We start from the raw sequence: 22,576 nt of genomic DNA, 5'->3' as shown, positions 1-22,576 counted from the left end.
TATAGAGAGAGAGAGAGATACAGAGAGAGCTATAGAGAGAGAGAAATATACAGAGAGAGATACAGAGAGATATATAGATACAGAAAGGTATAGATATAGAGAGAGAGATATAGATATAGAGAGACAAAGATACAGAGAGATATATAGATACAGAAAGGTATAGATATAGAGAGAGAGATATAGATATAGAGAGACATAAAGATACAGAGAGAGATATAGAGAGATATAAATACAGAAAGAGATATCGATACAGAGAGAGATATCGATACAGAAAGAGATATAGATAAAAGAGAGAAATATAGATACAGAGAGAGAGAGAGAGAGATATAAAGAGAGAGAGAGAGAGAGAGAGAGAGAGAGAGAGAGAGAGAGAGAGATACAGATATATAGAGAGATATAGATATAGAGATATAGCTATAGAGAGACAAAGATACGGAAAGAGATATAGATACAGAGAGAGAGAGAGATATAGATACAGAGATAGATAGATATATAGATACAGAGAGAGAGAGAGAGAGAGAGAGAGAGAGAGAGAGAGAGAGAGAGAGAGATGGATGGAGAGAGAGATATAGATAGAGAGAGAGATATAGATAGAGAGAGAGAGATATAGATAGAGAGAGAGATATAGATAGAGAGAGAGATATAGATATAGAGAGAGAGATAGATATAGAGAGAGAGATAGATATAGAGAGAGAGATAGATATAGAGAGAGAGATAGATATAGAGAGAGAGATAGATATAGAGAGAGAGATAGATATATAGATATAGAGAGAGATAGATAGATAGATATATAGATATAGAGAGAGATAGATAGATAGATAGATAGATAGATAGATAGATAGATAGATAGATAGATAGATAGATAGAGAGAGAGGGAGAGAGAGATTTAGATATAGATACAGAGAGAGATATAGATACAGAGAGAGATATATAGATATAAAGAGATAGATACAGAGATATATATATATATATATATATATATATATATATATATATATAGATATAAAGAGAGAGATACAGAGAGAGATATACAGAGAGAGAGATAGAGAGATAGAGAGAGAGATATAAATATAGATATAGAGAGAGAGATATAAATATAGAGAGACATAAAGATACAGAAAGAGATATAAATACAGAAAGAGATATAGATAAAAGAGAGAAATATAGATACAGAGAGAGAGAGATAGAGATATAAAGATAGAGAGATACAGATATATAGAGAGAGATAGAGATATAGATATAGAGATATAGCTATAGAGAGACAAAGATACAGGAAGAGATATATAGATACAGAGAGAGAGAGATATATAGATACAGAGAGAGAGATAGATATATAGATACAGAGAGAGAGATAGATATATAGATACAGAGAGAGAGAGAGATATACAGAGAGAGAGAGAGAGAGAGAGAGATAGAGAGAGATCGATATAGAGAGAGAGATATATATAGATATAGAGAGAGATAGATATATAGATATAGAGATATAGCTATAGAGAGACAAAGATACAGGAAGAGATATAGATACAGAGAGATAGATATATAGATACAGAGAGAGAGAGAGATATAGAGATATAGAGAGAGAGAGAGAGAGAGAGAGAGAGAGAGAGAGAGAGAGAGAGAGATCGATATAGAGAGAGAGATATATATAGATATAGAGATAGATAGATATATAGATATAGAGATAGATAGATATATAGATATATATATAGAGAGAGAGCGAGATCGATATAGAGAGCGAGATCGATATAGAGAGCGAGATCGATATAGAGAGCGAGATCGATATAGAGAGAGAGATCGATATAGAGAGAGAGATATAGAGAGAGGGATATAGAGAGAGGGATATAGAGAGAGGGATATAGAGAGAGGGATATAGAGAGAGGGATATAGAGAGAGGGATATAGATAGATAGAGAGAGAGAGATTTAGATACAGAGAGAGATATAGATACAGAGAGAGAGAGAGATATAGATATAAAGAGAGATATAGATACAGAGAGAGAGATATATAGATATAAAGAGATAGATACAGAGAGAGAGATATATAGATATAAAGAGATAGATACAGAGAGAGAGATATATAGATATAAAGAGATAGATACAGAGAGAGAGATATATAGATATAAAGAGATAGATACAGAGAGATATACAGAGAGAGAGAGATATATAGATATAAAGAGATAGATACAGAGAGAGAGATATATAGATATAAAGAGATAGATACAGAGAGAGAGATATATAGATATAAAGAGATAGATACAGAGAGAGAGATATATATAGATATAAAGAGATAGATACAGAGAGATATACACAGAGAGAGAGAGAGAGAGAGAGAGAGAGAGAGAAATATAGAGAGACATAAAGATACAGAGAGATATAGCTATAGAGAAATATAGATACACAGAGAGAGAGATAAAGAGAGAGAGAGAGAGATAAAGAGAGAGAGAGAGAGATAAAGAGAGAGAGAGAGAGAGATAAAGAGATAGAGATAGAGATAGAGATAGAGATAGAGATAGAGATAGAGATAGAGATAGAGATAGAGATAGAGATAGAGATAGAGATAGAGATAGAGAGAGAGAGAGAGAGAGAGAGAGAGAGATGGAGATATAGCTATAGAGAGACATAAAGATACAGAAAGAGATATAGATACAGAGAGAGATATATAGATATAGAGAGATATAAATATAGAGAGACATAAAGATACAGAAAGATATAGATATAGAGAGATATAAATACAGAAAGAGATATAGATAAAAGAGAGAGAGATAGATACAGAGAGAGAGATAAAGAGATAGAGGGATAGAGATATAAAAAGAGAGAGAGAGAGAGATATGGAGATATAGCTATAGAGAGACATAAAGATACAGAAAGAGATATAGATACAGAGAGAGAGATATAGATAGAGAGAGAGAGAGAGAGAGAGAGAGAGAGAGAGAGAGATAGATATATAGATACAGAGAGAGATAGATATATAGATACAGAGAGAGAGATATAGATATAGAGATAGATAGATATATAGATAGAGAGAGAGAGATTTCGATATATATATATAGAGAGAGAGAGAGAGAGAGAGAGAGAGAGAGAGAGATTTAGATATAGATAGAGAGAGAGAGACAGAAACAGAGAGAGATATAGATACAGAGAGAGATATAGATACAGAGAGAGAGATATATAGATATAAAGAGATAGATACGGAGAGAGATATATAGATATAAAGAGATAGATACAGAGAGAGATATACAGAGAGAGAGCATGTTGTACATGCTGGTTACAGTGCATTTCTCTCTGAAATTCTGAGGAAAATGGGTCGTTCCAGACATTGTTCAGAAGAACAGCGTACCTTGATTAAAAAGTTGATTGGAGAGGGGAAAACATATAAAGAAGTGCAGAAAATGATAGGCTGCTCAGCTAAAATGATCAGAAATGCTTTAAAATGGCAACCAAAACCTGAAAGACGTGGAAGAAAGCGAAAAACTACCATTCGAATGGATAGAAGAATAGCCAAAATGGCAAGGACTCAGCCAACAATCAGCTCCAGGAAGATCAAACAAGGTCTAAAGTTACCTGTGAGTACTGTTACAATTAGAAGACGCCTATGTGACGCCAAGCCAAATCTTCAAACATTTTTCAGTTTATATAGTGAATGTTTGAGTTTGTAAAGAAGAATACAAACACTGCTATTTTTTTGAACAGTCTAATATTCACTTTTCTTCAAGTTTTTTAGAGGAACAACACAAATTTGATATATTTTTCTTCATGTTTTGATTTGGAATGGAATGTGTAGTGTTCCCAATGCATTTCTGTGTATGGAAATAAAAGTTATTAGAAGGATTTTGAGCTTTATTCACTTTTTTCAACACACTGCTATTATTTTGAACAAAACTGTACAGAAAGAGAGAGAGATAGATATAGAGAGAGATATAGATATAGAGAGAAATATAGAGAGATATAGATATAGAGAGATATAGATATAAAGAGAGATATAGATATAGAGAGAAATATAGAGAGATATAGATACAGAGAGAGATATAGATACAGAGAGAGATATAGATACAGAGAGAGATATAGATACAGAGAGAGATATAGATACAGAGAGAGATATAGATACAGAGAGAGATATAGATACAAGACCCTTTCTTTTTAATATATTTATAAACAATATAGGATCTGGATTAAAAATCCCATTTCAGTCTTTGCAGATGACACCAATCTGTGCAGTGCAATAACATAATGCATACAAGGGAGAGGTGCAGCGCTAACTGAATGAATATACACTTATATAATTAATAAATATACACTTATATAGACCAAAAAAAGTGCTGTTAAAGTGCAAAACGGTGACTAAAATAATGAGTATAGTCCATAGCGTGCTTAAAATCCAAGAGAGTCCTCAAAGAGCTCCAATCCCTGGATTCGTGGATGAGGTGATAAAGGTAAAAATTGCGCACTCACCAGATACGCAATTCAAATGCGCATTCAAAGCTGACAATTCCAGGGTCCTCATATGGATCTGGTCAGATCTGGTCACAAAAGCCCCTCGCCACTTGGTAGTGTATGCCACACATAGAAGAAAGGGCCGCTCTGCAGATGTAAAGGACTCCCACCGGAGCCCAAAGAACAAAGGAGGCCGAATAGTGTGATACCTTATAGGCAAGGGGTATTTATTCCCAAAGACACACAATATACAGGCAGAGGTAGGAGAGATACTGACCATACAATAGATAGATAGTAAATGGCCGCCGGGGCGCTCGTTAGCTAACCCCCTATGACTACGTGCCTTCGCACGAAACGCGTCAGAGAGCGGCTACAAGCGGTGTGACGTCACGCCGACCGGTGACTCATTATTTTAGTCACCGTTTTGCACTTTAACAGCACTTTTATTGGTCTATATAAGTGTATATTTATTAATTATATAAGTGTATATTCATTCAGTTAGCGCTGCACCTCTCCCTTGTATGCATTTTGATTATTGTGAAGGTTCATATGGTACCTTTCTGGTGTTCAGCTGCTATTTTTTATTTCATTTTATTCACTAATTGATTTTATATAAGTTGTTTTAAGCGCTCACTTATCTTGAGATTTAGTGCAATAACATCCTTACAGGATGTCTCCAACTTACAAGTCGACCTCAATACACTGTTTAATTTGATAACTATGAGGTTTAATGTTGATAAATGTAAGGTGATGCACTTGGGGGCTAAGAATATGCATGCATCATACATACTAGGGGGAGTACAACTGGGGGAATCAATAGTGGAGAAGGATCTGGGAGTTCTGGTAGATCACAAGCTTAATAATGGCATGCAATGCCAAGCTGCGGTTTGTACAGTGAGCAAAACCCTCTCTTGTAATTAAAATAGGTATAGACTCCAGAGAGATATCATATTACCCCTGTACAAATCATTAGTAATACCTCATATGGAATATGCAGTTCAGTTTTGGGCACCAATTCACAAAAAGAACATTGGGGAACTGGAGAAAGTGCAGAGAAGGGCAACCAAATTGATAAGAGGCATGGAGGAGATCAGCTATGAGGAAAGATTAGAGGAACTGAATTTATTCTCTCGAGAAGAGGAAATTAAGGGGGGATTATGACCAACATGTATAAATACATTAGTGGTTCATATAGTGAACTCGGTGTAGAGTTATTCACCCTGAGGTCATCACAGAGGACAAGGGGGCAATCTTTAAGTCTGGAAGAAAAGAGATTTAATCTCCAAACACAGAAAGGTTTCTTCGCAGTAAGAGCTAAGAAAATGTGGAATAGACTATCTCAAGAGTTGGTTCTGGCCAGCTCAGTGGATTGCTTAAAAAAGGCCTGGATTCTCTTAGATACACAGAATATAACTCAATACTAACATTTATAGCTAAAGTTGATCCAGGGAATATCCGATTGCCTCTCAGGGGATCAAGAGGGAATGTTTTCCCCTGCAGGAGCAAATTAGATCATGCTTTGCAGGGTTTTTTTTTGCCTTCCTCTGGATCAATTGTGGGTATAGGATTACATTATAACCTTTTTTTTTTTTTTGGTTGAACTGGATGGACTTTTGTATTTTTTCAGCCAGACTAACTAGGTAACTATGTTTCCTTCATATGTAAATAAATCAGTTCACAGAGTGCAGGGATCTGAGGGGCGGAACTCCCCCTGTTCACACTAGTCGGCATATTTAACTGGGCGGGATTGAATGCCAATTGTGATCCATTCAATCCCACCCAGCATTTCCACAAAGACACTAAGGGAACATCTTTCCTTCCTAGAGAGAGCAGCGATCTGGGGGTGGGGTCTGAAAGGGAGGGACGTTCCCTCTATTACATGGAGCAGCAAACGATTTAGCTGGGTGAGACTGAATGCAAATTGTGATCCATTCAATCCCAGCATCAGCACAGCTATCTTTCAGAGCAGGCAGAATATATTTTGTGAAGGTGTTTCCTTCCTGAATGATTTGATCTGTGAGGTGGGATTTGGGAGGTTTGGTCTCTTTGTGTAGGCGTGACTGGGTGGGTTTGAATGCGAATTAGGATGTATCCAAGCTCACCCACCATCTGAGCTGTGATGGAAATTACATAATTTCCAGAGTCAGAAAGACTACAAAGGGGAGTGCACAGACTGTAGTCACTGCAGGAAGCGGCTATGACACAACAAAGTCACTCAGCAGGATATGTAGAGTGTCACATGACACAAAGTATTAAAGGGGAAGTTAACCTTTGGGAACATATTACATGTTACATGTTCCACCTGTTTTAAGGGTGGAAACATGTAGCATATTTCCACTGCTGCTGCCACTCCCTGATCCCCCCTCCCTGTGATAGTGAGAAGTTCCCTGTACTAGCTGTCAGTTATTTTAAAACAGAGTTTTGTGAATGAATGAACTACAAGTACTGACATTCTTTGCGGATGATAGCTTGTAATTCTCAATGAACTACCATGGCACTGTGGACGCTGTGGTAGTTCACTCAGTTTTCCTGTCAGTGCTAAACTGTCTGGTCATATGAGAACACAGACTAAACTGACAGTGTGCTGGAGACCTGCATGGCATCAGCGATCTGCGGATAGCTGGTGCAATGCTTTACATCTTCTGATCATCTTTTATGGGGCCAATATGTTCTGACCTATATTTTTTACTAACAAGAGATTTGAAAAAGTTTTTTGGGGTTTTTTTTTTTTTACGTTCCTTAGCAATGTGTTTCCAGCAATCTATTTTAGGTGCCATGATCGCACCCTCACATTTTCTATTGCATTCTTTGTAGTTTTGGAATGCTCATGGCAACCCTTCAGCCTTATAGTACATTATTTAGCTACCCTGGTTGACCTTTTGTTTTGTTTTTTTCTTCTTTCTTAAATTCTTTAGGTTTTAAAAGTAAAAAGGGATGAGGACATCACAAATAAACAAAAAAAAAACCCAGCAAATTGGGCCCTATACCAATTAAAAATGCATGTAAAAGCATAAAAGAAAAAAAAAAAAAAAAAGGAAGAACTAGGACCAAAAGTTAACTATTGTCACCCACACAACACCTATGCCAAGTCCACATGCCCTATGTAAAGATAGGGCATGTGGATGGATATGCTCCAGTAATAAACAATTAGAAATGGATGCCGTGTGAGTGAAACATATGATACACTCCTATTGTTGGTCTGACAATTATATATACACACAAACACACAATGAATGGTCTGGTATATAAATAAATTATCTTTATTTACTAATCATATTTGGAGATATTTGTATATCTGGTAAGAAATCTGAATCTGGGTCGGTTTAAAAAAACTGATAGGTGGACCTGATCGGTCCAACCGTGTGAAAGTCAAGTGAGGAATACAAAAAAATGTCTAGAAGCAAAGTGAAGTCTATTATTAAGTGGAAGGTATTTGGTACAACACAGATCTCCCCTGGATCAGGATGTCGATCCAAACTGGATGAAAGAGCCAGAAGGAAACTGGTCAGAGAGGCTACCAAGAGGCCTACAGCAATTCCACAAATGTGGCTTGTATGGGAGGGTAGTAAAAAGATAAAAAAAAAAGCCACTCCTCAAGAAAGGCCACATGCAGTGACAACTGAACTTTACCAAACCACACCTTGAAGATTCTGAGGCCACATGGAAAAAGGTGGTATGGTCAGATGAGACTAAAATTGAATTATTTGGCCTCAACACTTAATGATATGTCTGGCGAAAATCCAATACAGCTCACCATCCAAATAACGCCATTCCTACAGTAAAGCATGGAGATGTTAATATCTTATTATGCGGGTGTTTGCAGGAGGGACTGGAGCACTTGTCAGGATAGAAGGAAAAATGAATGGGGAAAATTACTGTCAAATTCTTGAATTCTTCAAATCTGCTGCCCTCTGCCAGAAAGTTGTCATTGGGAAGAAGGTTTACCTTCCAACATGACAATGATCCAAAGCCCACCGCAAAAATGACCACACCGTGGTTGAAGGAGAATAAGCTCAATGTCCTTGCATGGCCTAGTCAGAGCCCAGACTTATATCCCACTGAAAATTTGTGGAATGACTTGAGGACTGTAGTCCACAAATGGTCAACATCAAATTTAACTGAACTTGAGCTGTTTTGCAAAGAAGAGTGAGCAAATATTGCAAAGTCTAGATGTGCAAAGTTATTTTCTATACCCACTGTATCAAATGAAAAAAAAACTGGAAATTATATCACCTCTATCTGCACAAATATCATGAATCTGCTGTATCCAGGATCAGATTTCCTGCATTAACATTCTGTGTAGGCGAGTCATGAACCAGATACTCAGCATCTGCAACAACATTTAACCACAAACACTGGACAGTGACCACAGCCATACAAACTCCTGCTGACAGGCTTAAATGGAGGGAGAAAAGAAATCCTGATATAGTGTTAGATTGTGGCAATATAACAAGTCTTCTCTGTATGGATATTATTGTGATTAATTGGTTAACACACCGCACTGAGATTTATTCATTTGCAGAGGATTGCCAGAATTGAAAAATAAATATATTTATGTTACACTGAGTGGCCCGTTATTCTCACTTTGTAAAGCTGGTTATACACGCACATTTTTTTTTTTGCTATTTTTTTTTCGGAGGGCTGATTGCCCCATCCACACAAATGGAATCCTCTCTGCTGTGCTATTGTATTTTGTCAGCAGGGACTCTTCCACTGATCAGTGCTGGCTTAAAGTGGCTGTGAAGCTCATTTTTTTTTTTTTATTAAAATAACAAGCATGTCATACTTACCTGCTCTGTGCAAAACCATTCTCCTGTTCTCGGGTTCCCCGCTGGCGCTCCTGGTTCCTCCCCCTACCGAGTGCTCCCAGAGTTGCTTGCTGTGGGGGCACTCGTGCGTGCTCGCTCCCGAGACAGACCTGTATGTGCCAATGAGGAGAGAGAGACCCGAAAGAGCTGAGGCTCTTGTGCACAGCATTGTATCGGGATCCTACTCAAGTATAAGGGGGGTGAGGGGGGAGCTGCACATTAAAGGTATTTTACCATTTTTACAACCAGTTTAACCCTGTACTCCATCCTGTATGTAACATACTGCGGGCAGCTACTTAACTATGTGCCATCCGGTAAAACACATATTGTGGGCACACCATACCTCCAAATTGTCCCGGATCCTGCAGGACTGTCCTGGCATTTGACCAAGAGCCAGGCATCCCATGGATCCAGAACATGTCTGGCTGCCGAGTACTGGAATCGTTTTTCAAGCACCTGACAGCAAGCGCCGCCAGGTGCAGTGATCTCCTGCCTGACAGTACTTAGCTGCAGTGCTGATGTCACTTGTTACTTGGACCCTAAAAACCACTCCCAATATTTAGTGCACTAAGGCCATGCCTAAATTTTATCAGATTATCCTCCCTTCCCAAAATGTCTCCATTTCTCATCAGATCCACTAGCCGTATAGGAAATGGATTCCCATCCATCTGTTTTTAGCGGATAGGATTGGGTCCCATGTAGGGGACTGTAAACGGACACAAGCCCGTTTACATCCACCACTCCATAAAGAATATTGATGGGTCCGATTGGGTCAGTCTAAAACAAAACCTGATAGGTGGACCCCATCGCTTTGCCCATGTGAATAGGGGCCTACTGCAGCTAAAAACCTTTTAAAAACAAAAAAACAAAAAACAACACCTATACTCGTCTTGTATTAATTTCCTGGAAGTCACAATATTAAATAGTAAAAGATAATACACATCTTTAAATAATCAGGATGGTACAGAGTGCCGTCCTTGCTTCATAGATTTGATCCTGATGTCCCGGATTTGTGCTGGAGGTGTCAACAGGCAAAGGGTACACTCCTACATATATGGTGGGACTGTCCGCTACTACTGCCCTTTTGGAGAAAAGTGCGAGACTTAATCTCACAAATAACCACGTACAATCTAGACTTCACCCCTGCACAATTTTTACTCCATCATTCCTCACTTCCTTTTCGGACTTATCATAAGTCTCTTGCCTTACACATGATAAACGCGGCAAAACAATGTGTCCCTGTTCACTGGCGATCAAAACAAGTTCCCACTGTGCGGGAGTGGTTTATTAGGGTCATCAGGATTGCGGAGATGGAGGAGCTGATTTCAGTGGCAAAAGAACACCCCGAGAGATTCAGGAAGACTTGGGCGTGTTGGAAACATTTTCAAACCACCAGTACTTATCGTCTTTCTATGAATGAATAAGACAGGATCCAAGAACACAAAAACCTTTTGAGCTCTCACCTCTAGAATTGCTCCATAGACTGAATCTACCCGGACTATATCTTACATAAAGGTATACGCTAAGTTACCATAAATAATGCTCCATGATACGATGGATTGACAACCAATATTTCTTATTTGATCCACCCCCCCCCTTTTTTTTTTTTTTTCTTTTTTTTTTTTTTTTCTCCCTCTCTCCCCTTCTTTTCCCTTCCTACTTTTCTTCACACCTTTCTCTTCTACAAGTAACTACATCTTTTATGAGGGACAGAGTGTCCTCTCACATATAGGTATGATTGTCTTCCACAATAAGAACCATACATTCCCCGGTTACGGATACAGAAGAACTGCACGACTTCAAATGATATATTGTACCACGCTTCATAGTCCCATTATTTGAGTAATCCCTACTCATTAGAACAGCATCCACTATAATTCTCCAGACTACCTATCATACTCAGTGCTTTAATTGGTCTAGTTCACTCATTTACTATAATGTGATCTTTTGTATCAGGGTAATTTATACTTCAAATAAACAACTTATGACCCGTCTGCGCTACGGGAGATTATGACAGATGTTTATGCGCGGACTGTGTTCCGTATCCGTATATGACTTGTTATGCCTTTCTTATTTCAAAATAAAATAAAAACTTTTTTTGGAAAAAAAAAAAATAATCAGAATTTCCTGTTTTGTAAAGTATTTTTGTAAAGCCTTTTGCTGAGCTAATTAGAGGACAACCAGTGCTCTGACTCAAATGTTACTCACATATACAGTATGTTATACAATGAAAGGAACAGGAATTTTCACAAAACAAATATCACTATTTTACTGGAATACAATCATTGAATGGAATAGCATGCAAGAGTCTTATGTTGCTCATAGACAGTCAGATATCTCCTCGAGAATGCTGGGAATGCAGTGTCCGGCCTATCCTCAAGCCGGACACTGCAGCAGCAGAACCCGTCATGATATCAAGCCAACGATGACAGGATTAGTAATCATGGTTCCTACATCTCGATAGAATAGTAAAAAAAAATGAGGAACTACTTGCACAGAGATTTTTCTAAAAGACTGTAAAAAGTCCATTTGTGGTATTTTTGTGGTATTTTATGGGCAGCGGCACAGAAATGGTCAAACAGTACAAGAGAACCTAGAATGGGATACACCGCTTGTCATTATGAACTTTTTTACCTTGACCCCTAGCCTGGCTTTACACTACCTGACAGGTTGTAGATATTTAGATATTTTCCAGTATGGTAGAATTTCTCCTACAAAAAGCATTCATCAAACTGGAAATAAAAAGCGCCCGCAACTCGCCCTAAGTAACAACAAAAAGTCAGAACCATTGCAATATTAAATACACATGTGAATACATTATATTTGGTTAATCTCTGCGAGCCTGGCATGGGGTTTTCTCCTACATAAAGTGCCAGATTACAACTACCTTGGCTGAGTATTCACAAGTCAGGTGTACAGAAAAGGTATTAGGATAAGGGTACCTGGATCACTTCTCAGGTAAGTTATGAAGTCTTTGGCGTGATCCCCTCTGGTGCAGTCCACCGGCCTTCATTACTTTCAAGTAATAGTATATCCTTCCGTTTTGTCTTCAGCCATGAGCTTTCCTGTTCTGCTGTGGGAATAATACATATATTTTAGTGAGGGAGGTCGGCAAGTTTCAATCTGGTCTGCAGTTAAATCTCAATAGAATTCACATAAATTGATAATCAGGCATTGATATTACCGTCACTGTCCTTTTTTGACAGTTGGGCAGCGGGTTTAATTATGAGACAACAGAGATTTACCATACTGCACAGTACATGCAGAAATCTAACAGACTTGGTCAGACACATGCTGGAGCATTTAAAGTGGTTGTAAACATCAAACATGAAATATGAGCAAAGCATATCATTCTATAGTGTGCACTTGTCTCAATTAAGAGGACGAAGTGTCATTTCTGTCTGCTGCCTAGTTCCTCTGCTATCAGTATGAATCACTTCTGACAAGTTTTCCTGAAACCAACAAAAAAAATGGAGAGACCTCTAGCAGATTGACTTCCTGTGAGCTGTCTGGAGGGGGATGTGCCTTTTCCCTCAAATCAACTTTCAGCACAGTCCTCATTGAGCTCTGCAGAGAGTAATTTCAACTCTCTGCCCCCTTTTTCTGAACTCTCAAGACAAGCTGTATAAATGTAGCACTTTGAACATTAGTGGAGAAAGGAAGATTGCAGATAAAAGGTACAACCTATGTAGGAGAATTTGTTTCATCTGTGTGTATCCTCTGAGGCCAGTCACTTCACTGGGTATATGTAAGAGTTTACAACCACTTTAAAGCGGAGCGCCACCCAAAAGGGGAAGTTCTGATTGGAAGTAGATGTCCTCACCCCTCCCTCCCCGTAGTCTTCTGGGACCTGTTACGTGTCCCAGAAGACTACGGGACCATTCACTGATACGTATTACCAATTCTTATAGAGAATAAACTATTCTGCTTTCAATATATTACAGTGAACATCTATGTGGTATAAAACTGTTAAAAAGGAAACACAAAGGAATGCAAATTCAGTGCTAACCCCCATGTAGATAAGGTAATGAGCACTAAATCACAGTTAGGCAAGCCATAGATGGAGCAATTTTCTTTCCTGTAACCAATGCTTGCAGACAGTGTTTATGTAGGAATCCTTCCCACCAAGCCAACTCAGCAACTCAGTGAATATTGCTAGCCGCTATAAAAACCACTAGCAATAATCACATGTAAAATCCAGCAGGCTCAATTGATCAACTTGGGTACATTCAGCCTGCCCATACATGCTTCCAATCTATGCTGAACCGGCCAAGATTTGAACCGTCTATGGCCAGCTTTAGTGCTAGGACCCATCTGGTTTTTGCCACCGAGTTTTCGATGTTGGAAACTAAGGTAAACCAGTAAGAACCTGTTCTGCCTCTGCAATCTAAGCACTGCAAGTGTGATCTCTACACCTTATCCAGTTGTGGTATGATAGCTGTAACACACAGTCTCAGTAGAATTAGCAGAGAGTGACTCGATCCAAATGACATTTTGCAGGTCCTAGAAAGCTTTGATCGAAAACTTGTGCAGATCTTTACAGATGAACATCAGATACTGTAGGTTAAAAGATCATAAAATGTTTAGCTCCAGCTATTATATCTCAGAATACAAACTAAGGACACACTGAAAAGTGGGTGAGGCAAGCTAATAGAAAGCAATCTTCTAGCTACTTTGGGAGGAAGGACAAAATTATTTGGGATAAGTTCACCTTTGTAACACGTTACATCCTCAATACAGGATAAACATGTTACAGTACAGTACCTAAACAAAGAAACACAGCGCCTCTAAGTCTGTACACACTTAGAGGCGCTGTGTTTCTTTGTTTCCCTTCTGCAGAGTTATGCTTCGCTCCTAAGCAGCTTGCCTTTAGTGCCTACTGGACTACCTTCACCCCTGCCCATTTGGAACTCATCAAACATACAAGGACTGCCACACCATGTGCCTGTTATCTCTTTTGTACAGTACAGTACCTGCCCGCACTATGAAAACGCTGGTGAATACGCTCGTAGTTCTTTGATTCTTCCTGCTCATCAGTAACTGTCGGCTCGTACTGGTACTGAGGTACAGGCAGACAGCTGATCTTGGTCTGCAGGATCCCAGCATTGTATCCACAATCTGCTGTTGGCAGGTGCAATGTTTTACAGGCTGCAGTGTACAAAATAATAAATGCAAATTTTTTACCTGCAAAAAGATGTGCATATTTTTTTTCTTTTATAAAAATGTGAACTTATCCTTTAGAGGCAAACAAACAACAATGCATGTGTAACATGATAGTAATCCAAAAACCTAACATTACCCCACCTGATCACTTAAATGTAAGCTTAACCCCAAACACAGGCCCTTTATCATATAGCCTCCCCCATCAAGGTACAGTGAGGAACAGAAGTATTTGAACAACCTGCGATTTTGCAAGTTCTCCCACTTAGAAATCATGGAGGGGTTTGAAATTCACATTGTAGGTGCATTACCACTCTGAGAGACAGAATTTCAAAAAAAAAAAATTCAGGAAATCACATTGTATGATTTTTAAAGAATTTATTTGTCTTGCACTGCTAAACATAAGTATTTGAACACCTGAGAAAATCAGTGTTAATATTTGGTACAGAAGCCTTTGTTTTCAATTACAGAGATCAAACGTTTCCTGTAGTTCTTGACCAGGTTTGCACACACTGCAACAGGGATTTTGGCCCACTCCTCCACACAGATCTCCTCTAGATCTGTCAGGTTTCGGGGCTGTCGCTGCGAAACACGGAGTTTCAGCTCCCTCCAAAGATGTTTTATTGGATTTGGCTAGGCCACTCCAGAACCATGACACTCAGGACTTTGGCGTGTGGGGTGGCAGAGATGGTGGCGTTGTTAGTAGTGATGGAGAGGATGGGGGGGCACGGGGTGGGGGGAAGACCAGGAGCTCAGTTTTGGATAGGTGAAGTTTGAGGAAATGGAGCGACATCCAGTCTGATAAGTCGTTTAGGAGGTGGGCAATGCGGGCAGAGAGTGAGGGGGTGAGGTGGGGGGTGGAGAGGTAAATTTGGGTGTCGTCGGCATAGAGGTGGTAATTGAAGCCGTGGGAGTGAATAAGTTTGCCAAGGGAGGAGGTATAGATGGAGAAGGGGAGGGGCCCGAGGACAGAGCCTTGGGGGACCCCGACAGAGAGGGGGAGGTGGCAGTGTTGTAGGTGACGCTGAAGGAGTGTTGGGAAAGGTAGGAGGCGAACCAGGAGAGAGCAGCGTCCTTGATGCCAAGGGAGTGCAGTTTGGCAAGGAGGAGAGGGTGGTCAACAGTGTCAAAGGCCGCGGAGAGGTTGAGGAGCAGGAGGATAGAATAGTGGCCATTTGCTTTGGCAGTTAGCAGGTCATTGGTGATTTTAAGTAGGGCGGCTTCGGTGGAGTGCAGGGGGCGGAAGCCAGACTGTAGGGGGTCAAGGAGGTTGTTATCGGTGAGGTGAGCGCTTAGGCGATTGTAGACCAGGCGCTCAAGGAGCTTGGAAGTGAAGGGCAACAAGGAAATGGGTCTAAGGTTGTTAAGGTTAGTGGGAACAAGGGAGGGTTTTTTGAGTATGGAGGTGATATGTGCGTGCTTTAGAGGGGAGGGGAAGGTGCCGGTGGAGAGGGAGAGATTGAAGATGTGGGTGAGGGAGCGAATGATGGAGGGGGGGGGGTGACTGGAGGAGCTGTGAAGGGATAGGGTCCAGGGGGCAGGTGGTGAGGCGGCCTTCAGTGAAGACCTTAGAGACCTCCTCGGGGGTAGTTTGGCTGAAGGAGCGGAGTGGTGGGAAGGTGATGATGTGCGGGGCGTTAGGTATAGTGGGGGGTAGTGCGACTATGAGGTCAGGGGAGGGTTGAGGGGTTGAAGGAGGGCGGGAGGCTGGGTGGAGAGGTGTGTTGTAAGTTGACAATGTCCTTACGGATTGCGTCAATCTTGTTTTGGAAGTGAGTGGCAATCTCGTGGGCGGTGAGCGAGGTGCTGGGTGGGGGGGAGAGAGCAGGGATTTGAAAGTGGAGAAAAGGCGACGAGGACAGGTGGAGAGGGTGTGGATAAGGGTTATGAAATAGGCTTGCTTGGCGGAGTGGAGGGAAATGGTGTAGGCGAGGTAGGCGGCTTTATAGAGGGAGAACGCGGGAGGGGGTCTGGTTTTGCGCCATAAGCGCTCCAGCGCGCTGCGTCGTTTGAGGCATTTTGTGTGGTCGTTTTGCCAAGGTTGAAGCGGTCGGGGTCTAATGCTACGTGTGGTTAGGGGAGTCAAGGGCAGCTGACAGTGAGTCGTTGTAGATAAGCGCAATCCGTAGGGGGGTGGGAGAGAAGAGCCGGATGCAGTGGGCCACGAAAGAGAAGAAGGATAAGGAGGGGGGGTTAGGGAGAACCTGGAAGGTACTCAGCGGTGGTAGGAGCATACCGACCCCTCCGCCTCTGAGTCCGCTCGGTCTGGTTGAATGGGTCCAGACGAGGCCTCCATAGGAGAGGGCAGCAGGGGAGGTGGAGTCAGTGGCTTGGATCCAGGTTTCGGTAACCACTAGAAGGTTGAGGGAGTGGGAGACAAAGAGGTCATGGATGGCGGTGAGCTTGTTGCAAACCGAACGGGCGTTCAGGAGTGCAACCGAGAGGGGAGGGGTGAATGTGGGGAGGAGGGAGACAGATGTGAGATTAAGGGGGTTGCGGTGGTTGGCGTGAGTAGGGGGGTGCCGGGAGGGGGAGTGGGGAGATGGAGGGCCAGGGTTCGGGGAGATGTCACCGGCGGTTAGGAGGAGGGTGAGAAAGGTGGCATGGAAATGGGAGGTGCAGGAGCACGTGGGTCGGTTTGTGGTGGCTTGTGGGTCGGCGGGGGGAGTGGAGTAAGAGGAGGAGGTGGTGAGAGCCGTAGAGGGGGGAGGGAAGAAGTGAGGGTGCGATGTAGAGGTGTTTCGGGGGAGTAGAGGGAGGCAAGTTTGGGGATGGAGGAGAGGAGAACGAGGAGCAGGAGTGCAGGTGGCATGCTAGGGTTGGCAGAATTCTGATCGGGTCAGAGAGGAGGGAGGTTTCAGTCAGGACGTTAGGATGGAGAGAGTCCGTTATGCCATGTCGGAGTTCATCAGTGACCGATCGAAAAAGGGGAGAAGGAGTGGTTAGAAACCATGACAGCGTAGTGTTCTACCGACAGTGACCTTTGAAACTGTGGTCCCACCTCTCTTCAGGTCATTGACCAGCTCCTCCCTTGTAGTTCTTGGCCGATTCCTCACCTTTCTTATCATCAGTGATACCCCACGAGGTGAGATCTTGTATGAAGCCCCAGTCCGAGGGAGACTGACAGTCGTCTTTAGCCTCTTCCATTTTCTAACAATTGCTCCAACTATTTTCTATTTTCACCAAGCTGCTTGGCAATTGCCCCGTAGCCCTTTCCAACCTTGTGGAGGTCCGCAATTTTGTCTCTAGTGTCTTTTGACAGCTCTTTGGTCTTGCCCATGGTAGTAGTTGGCGTCTGACTGACTGTGGGGTGGACAGGTGTCTTTAAAGAGCTCAGACAGGTGCTACTAAGTTAGATTAATGAGTGGATGTCAAGGTCCTACTTTTCCTCAGAGCTTGTGCTGCTCCATGTGCTGGCAGCCATCTTAGGTTTCTGCAAAGCAAGGTGGGAGCCTTTATGCTTTCAGGCCTCTGTGGCTCCTCCACCAGGAGGGTGTGGCTGATCACATTTAAGCCTGCTGTCTGCAGCTGCTCTTTGCATTCGTGTCCTGCATGTTTCATTGCCGCAAGCTCTTGTTCAGCTCTCGTTGCTCTACTGGAAACCGACCCGGCTTTGTCAAGACATTTCTCTGCCTTATCCCATTACCTAACCTCCCGTTGCTGAACCCGGCCCACGTGACCTGAGTATTCTTGCCTACCGTCTTGTACTGTCTGCTCCGCTGTTATCGACCCGGCCTGTCCGACCACGCTATACGTCTTCCCGTCTGGCTCCCACCAGCTATATGCCATTGGCGGCAGCTGGGGTTACTCAGGGGTCGCGACCTGGTCTCAGGCTGCGTCAAGTCCATCCCCACCATCAGGGGCCCTGGTGAAAGGCAGCCTGGGGCTTAGACTCCTCGCCCTGAGGGATTCCGGTCTGTGGGTGGTGGCTGTCGCCAGTCGGTGCGTGACCTTAGCATAAGGCCTGCCTTTCCATTCCCCTGCTCCGGCCCTGACAGTGGAGTAGAGGTGGACTTTTTAAAGGCACAGTAACAGGTCTTTGAGAGCCAGAATTCTTGCTGTTTCTTAGGTGTTCAAATACTTCTGTTCAGCAGTGCAAGACAAATAAATTCTTTAAAAATCATACAATGTGATTTCCTGAATTTTTTCAGAGTGAGAATGCACCTACAATGTGAATTTCAGACCCCTCCATGATTTCTAAGTGGGAGAACTTGCAAAATCGCAGGGTGTTCAAATACTTCTGTTCCTCACTGTATATTCACTGACCTAAGTTCCTTCTCCACCTCCCCACTGTAGGGGTACACCATTGACCAATACGATTTTTAGTTTTGGATAAAGTGGAAAAGGGGTGTTCAACTTTTGACTTTCCTGAGCTACTTTGGAAGAAGAGGAATTATCTTGGGCCACACATAAAATACACTAACAGTAAGGATAACTGATGAGCAGAAAAAGTCAGGCAGATCACAAGTTAGCAATCGCTGATACATGCAGTCCCCAGGTTTGAACACGATACGGCCTGGAGGTTTGTTCTTCAGTGGAATTGTATGTCAGTTGTAACGCATACATTTTCTAAGTGTAGCTCCAGCCAAAATGTCTTTTGGATAGAATAGGGAAGGGTTATACACCCCTGTAATGTTTGCTTTGTTGTCTGTGCTCCTGTTCAGAATTTCACCTCACCTTCTGTCTCTCTAACATTTGGATTTTGAAATTTTTGGGTTGTCGTGGAAACAAGGATTGGTGGTAAACCTACAGTGGAGAAACCTTTTTCCCATGATAAGATGGCAACTTAAACCTAGTGCGATATTTGACAGTTTTGTTTATAAACTAACGCATCAATATCAGGTTCGATGGATGTAGTAGCAATTCTCAATGAAATCTCAAGGTGCTCATCAAATATTTTGGTTGCAATTTTGCCCTTCATCTGCTTCATCCTTGAAAATAGTTGATCATAAATACAGGTGCTGCTGAAAACTGACAACATGAATAGTGGTGATTGAGAAGAGAGGGAGATTTTTCTTTGGGAAGAGAACACTTTATAAACTCCAGTAAAGAGACACGGTCACATTTTTCTTTGGCGGCATGTGTTGGTTAAAGAACTTTTACAAAACAATTAGGAAAAATGTTCATATTTTTAAGTAAATTTTGGATTCAGTGTTGGGCTTCATTCATAGCTGTTGTGGTCCACAGGTTGGTCCCCCCTGGGTTAGAATATCTGTCATACTTTAAATGCTGTCTGTGTTCCCTTTAGGGGGATTTCCACTCTTCTTTAGAATGCACAGTGAGCTGCACATTCACAGCTCAGTGTACATTCTCATCACACCTCAGTGCTGGAATTAATACATTCCCCTGCGCATGTGTGGTAGTTACATCACTCGCAGCCAAGTAAGATGGCCAAGAATCACAAATGCGGAAAAGGAGCCGGTAAAGATGTCGGCATTGGCAAGGGAGTGAGGGCAGAGAAGTTTAGTTCTACTTAGGACTCCAGTTGGAGAACAGTTGCAGAGCAGCCTCAGATCCAGAGGAGGGAGTCTCTTCCTATACTGTCTGGTCCACCTAAAGGGGGCTTCCTGCAGATCTTATGGTCATTATATGATTCAATACATTGTGCTTTTACTTTGCGCATCTGGTGAGTATGCATTTTTATCAAATTCCCTCCACGGATTAAAGTCACATGAAATTCTTTGATACCACCTGTGCAACAAGATCTGTATGCGGCACAATTTTCTGACCCGTGTTTGTCAGACCCTCACCATTATATGAACACTTTGTTTTTTGACTTTCACATTTGCACTTATTTGTGCTCATTGTAGCGATTCACTCCCATGATATCACTTGTGTTTAATAATTTCATATTTTTATTAGTGCACTTTTATATATTAATTTCTTCAGCGCTGCACCAATTTTTGATGTATGTTTTATGTAAGGTTTTTAGATTCCTTTCTAGTGCATATTCTGCTGACCTCATCAGAATCTTGAATGCTCGCTCATCTTTCAACATTAAACAATATTTTTTACTTTCAGTTACAAAACATATCTAATTAAGAAAAAAAAAATGTCTGTAAGAGCCACCCGTTCACAGTAAAATGCAGACAGGGGGTCGGCAAGTGATTAAACTGAGTGGGTTGTTTTACAAGGTAAGGGTCAGTATTTAAAAAAAGGAGAGTGAAGAGGGTCTGGGGGGGAGTGATTGCTGAGGAGGGGGGAGTGATGATGATCAGAGGGGGTGAGTGATGAGGGTCCCTGGAGGGGTGAGGGCGGTGGAGAGTGATGAGGGTTCGGGGGGGCGGTGGAGTGATGGATGAGGGTCCCGGCGGGGGGGTTGAGACGAGGGTCATGGGGGGGTTGAGTGAGACGAGGGCCATGGGGGGGGGGTTGAGTGAGACGAGGGCCATGGGGGGGGGGGGGTTGAGTGAGACGAGGGCCATGGGGGGGGGAGGTTGAGTGAGACGAGGGCCATGGGGGGGGGGGTTGAGTGAGACGAGGGCCATGGGGGGGGGGGGTTGAGTGAGACGAGGGCCATGGGGGGGGGGGTTGAGTGAGACGAGGGCCATGGGGGGGTTGAGTGAGACGAGGGCCATGGGGGGGGGGTTGAGTGAGACGAGGGCCATGGGGGGGGGGGTTGAGTGAGACGAGGGCCATGGGGGGGGGGGTTGAGTGAGACGAGGGCCACGAGGGGGGGGGGTTGAGTGAGACGAGGGCCACGAGGGGGGGGGGTTGAGTGAGACGAGGGCCACGAGGGGGGGGGGGTTGAGTGAGACGAGGGCCACGAGGGGGGGGGGGTTGAGTGAGACGAGGGCCACGAGGGGGGGGGGGTTGAGTGAGACGAGGGCCACGAGGGGGGGGGGTTGAGTGAGACGAGGGCCACGAAGGGGGGGGGGTTGAGTGAGACGAGGGCCACGAGGGGGGGGGGTTGAGTGAGACGAGGGCCACGAGGGGGGGGGGTTGAGTGAGACGAGGGCCACGAGGGGGGGGGGTTGAGTGAGACGAGGGCCACGAGGGGGGGGGGTTGAGTGAGACGAGGGCCACGAGGGGGGGGGGGTTGAGTGAGACGAGGGCCACGAGGGGGGGGGGTTGAGTGAGACGAGGGCCACGAGGGGGGGGGTTGAGTGAGACGAGGGCCACGAGGGGGGGGGTTGAGTGAGACGAGGGCCACGAGGGGGGGGGGTTGAGTGAGACGAGGGCCACGAGGGGGGGGGTTGAGTGAGACGAGGGCCACGAGGGGGGGGGTTGAGTGAGACGAGGGCCACGAGGGGGGGGTTGAGTGAGACGAGGGCCACGAGGGGGGGGGTTGAGTGAGACGAGGGCCACGAGGGGGGGGGGGTTGAGTGAGACGAGGGCCACGAGGGGGGGGGGTTGAGTGAGACGAGGGCCACGAGGGGGGGGGGTTGAGTGAGACGAGGGCCACGAGGGGGGGGGGTTGAGTGAGACGAGGGCCACAGGGGGGGGTTGAGTGAGACGAGGGCCACGAGGGGGGGGGTTGAGTGAGACGAGAGCCACGAGGGGGGGGTTGAGTGAGACGAGGGCCACGAGGGGGGGTTGAGTGAGACGAGGGCCACGAGGGGGGGGGTTGAGTGAGACGAGGGCCACGAGGGGGGGGTTGAGTGAGACGAGGGCCACGAGGGGGGGGGTTGAGTGAGACGAGGGCCACGAGGGGGGGGTTGAGTGAGACGAGGGCCACGAGGGGGGGGTTGAGTGAGACGAGGGCACGAGGGGGGGGTTGAGTGAGACGAGGGCCACGAGGGGGGGGGGTTGAGTGAGACGAGGGCCACGAGGGGGGGGGGGTTTGAGTGAGACGAGGGCCACGAGGGGGGGGGGGTTGAGTGAGACGAGGGCCACGAGGGGGGGGGGGGTTGAGTGAGACGAGGGCCACGAGGGGGGGGGTTGAGTGAGACAAGGGTCATGGGGGGGTTGAGAAACGAGGGTCATGGGGGGGGGTTGAGAAACGAGGGTCATGGGGGGGGGGTTGAGAAACGAGGGTCATGGGGGGGGTTGAGAAACGAGGGTCATGGGGGGGTTGAGAAACGAGGGTCATGGGGGGGTTGAGAAACGAGGGTCATGGGGGGGGTTGAGAAACAAGGGTCATGGGGGGGGTTGAGAAACGAGGGTCATGGGGGGGGTTGAGAAACGAGGGTCATGGGGGGGGGTTGAGAACCGAGGGTCATGGGGGGGGGGTTGAGAA

General features: G+C 44.0%; 1 pseudogene across 1 annotated transcript in view; it reads left to right on the top strand.

Moving 5' to 3' along the window:
- Positions 1-22,576, top strand: part of LOC149448813 (uncharacterized) — a 63,738-nt pseudogene that overhangs the window by 10,679 nt on the left and 30,483 nt on the right. The gene's annotated exons all lie outside the window — the stretch shown is intronic.

This window comes from Staurois parvus, unplaced genomic scaffold (genome assembly GCF_062004578.1).
Source record: "Staurois parvus isolate SC_StPar_1 unplaced genomic scaffold, SC_StPar_1.0 ptg000656l, whole genome shotgun sequence".
NCBI classification, from domain to species: Eukaryota; Metazoa; Chordata; class Amphibia; order Anura; family Ranidae; genus Staurois; species Staurois parvus.
The sequence above is the reverse complement of the archived record's forward strand: the minus strand, read 5'-3'. Positions and strand labels throughout refer to the sequence as shown.